General features: G+C 40.9%; 1 pseudogene; it reads right to left on the bottom strand.

Moving 5' to 3' along the window:
- Positions 1-627: 627 nt before the first annotated feature.
- On the bottom strand, positions 628-2,257 carry LOC105241435 (annotated as a pseudogene).
- Between the last annotated feature and the right edge of the window lie 246 nt (positions 2,258-2,503).

Raw genomic sequence — 2,503 nt, forward strand, 5'->3', positions numbered from 1 at the left:
TTCTTAAATATCAAGCCAAAACCCCAAGGTATCTTTAGCTTTTCCTCCATCCGTGTGGCAGGCCTATGGCATACTCCTCATGGTGGCTAATAGCTGAGCTGTTCTATTTTTCACAGCCACTGAGTAACATTCTTGATTTCTGCAAGAATGGATGGCTTTCTGTTTTACTTATTCCCACAGCCTTAATCACTTGCACACAGTAGGGATGCAATTAGTGGTTTTAAAAATAATGTGTAATATAAATTTATTCAGTGATATTTTCCTCGTTGAAGACATTTTAAAAGAGAATAGCCAATGTTTCATGAAAGATAGTAGAAGAATTTAGATAATGTTAATACACATGATTTGACCCTCAAATATCCATTTTTGTTTTCATTTCAAACATTTTTTTTTAATTTATTTATTTGACAGAGAGAGAGAGCACAAGTAGGCAGAGCGGCAGGCAGAGGGAGAGGGAGAAGCAGGCTCTCCGCTGAGCAGGGAGTCTGACGCAGGGCTCGATCGCAGGACCCTGGGATCATGACCTGAGACAAAGGCAGATGCTCAACCAACTGAGCCACCCAGGCGCCCCTCAAACATCTTTTTTTTTTTTTTGAGTAACATAAAAATGATAGATTGAGGCATTCCTCATATTTCCTGCATCTCAAAAATTTTAATTCCACTTCCAGCCATTTTCTCAACTATATATGTTAACAGTATTTACTCCTATTTTTGAATGGGAAGGGTATCCATTTTCTGTTTTTTAACGGTGATATTTAGGTCTTCTTTCTCTGATTCTTCGAGAAAATGGTTCACTCTGAGTTCGAACAGTAATCGGGTCTGGTCCAGAAGGTAATGGGCAATTACAGATCTAATTTTGTGAGCCTGAGAAAGGAAATTATTCACGTACCCAGCTTCATTTCCGTGAGAAGAGTGTGTGGATAACCATTCTGGACACTTGGAGTGACCGTGGAAGCTCTCTGCAAATCCCATCCACTGCCCAAACGCTGAACTGGCTCTTAGACCCACACAGCCCTTGGCAGCAAGCTGGAGTCCAATACTGTCGGCTTTAGCCTCCAGTGTTCTACTGTATGGTCCATCAAACATGCACTCCTGCAATTGAGACTGTCACTACTGTCCACAAAGTGCCAAGCTATCTCTAGAACAGATGGCCCAAATCACTGTGAGAAAACTCAGACCTAAGAAGTCCAGTAAATCAACAAAGCTAGCCTCTTCTGCCACGCGCCCAGGTACGGCATGTGCTAGTTCTTGGCCCAGAAGCAAGGCAAGCTGATGACGTCAGCTACTCTATTCAAAAGCCCAGTGAAGATAGACGCTTGTCCATTTGGAATCACAAAGGCAGTGCTCACTTTGGCAGCACAGACACTAAAACTGGCATCACAGAGGCATTTATCTCTGAAGAATCAACCACTTGAGTAATCCAACAGATTTCAGAGACCCCTGGGATATCTTTATTGTGTTCAATGAGATGATAATCCACTTCTTTAACAGTCTGCTCTTGGGCGTCTTTCTCAGCATAAAATTCTTCCATTCATGCTTCATATTCCAGTTCTGACAAAAGTCTGAAATGTCCTTTTGTCAGTAAGAGTAGCTTGCTCCTTCCTGTGTTGGACTCACTTCCGGGGGGAGGGGGTTAAAATAAAACACTACAAAGAGCAATCCACAACTACTCAACCCAAAGAATAACTTTCTTTTTTTCCCCCTTCCTTACCCTGTCATTAAATAGTTCCTTCTCCTTCGGAGGAAGTGCTTACCACCATTCCCTTCTGCCCCTATATATTTACAATGATTGCAAGTAGTTTCTGCACTGGTTTAAGAATTACCAACAGGAGAGGAACCAGAGCTGTTGAAATGGAAGGTGTAGGAAACTCCACTCAATGGTGATCAAGCAGGCATGACTGAAACTTCTTTTATCAGTAGCTGCTTTAAAAAAAGTCATTCCAGGTGGTGCATTTTAGGGTAAGCATCCAAATTTCCTTACTTTTGGTACTCCAGCAGCATCTTGTTCTTCTGTTATTGAAAGTCCTATAAAAATGAAAGTTTCCAGGCAGAAAAGCCAAACTTTTCTTGTAAAATGATTTACTTCCAGGCCCTGACACTTATTAGTATGTGGTTAATTTGTACTTGATGGCAGTCCAGTGAGGTTACAGCTAATGTGTTACATTTTCTCCAGTTGGTCAGTGAATTATAACAGAAAAAAACAAAACAAAACAAAATGCAACTTAGTAGCAAACTGCAGGTCATAGATGAAGGTCATCTTTGCTTGATTATCCTAGCAGTGGCAAAAGTCAAGATGATTCCTTCCAATTAGTGAATATGTTTGTTTGCTTGCTTTTCAGAGTTAGTAAGTATTACAATTCCCTCTTTTTCTTCCCTGCTATAAACTCAACGAGGGAAAGGACTATGACTTGTTACTATTGTAACACCAACACCAGGGACGATACCTGCAAATAATAGATGCCCTGTAAATATGCTGAAGGAAAGAATGCACAAGCCAGCAAAA

Source organism: Ailuropoda melanoleuca, chromosome 9 (genome assembly GCF_002007445.2).
Source record: "Ailuropoda melanoleuca isolate Jingjing chromosome 9, ASM200744v2, whole genome shotgun sequence".
NCBI classification, from domain to species: domain Eukaryota; kingdom Metazoa; phylum Chordata; class Mammalia; order Carnivora; family Ursidae; genus Ailuropoda; species Ailuropoda melanoleuca.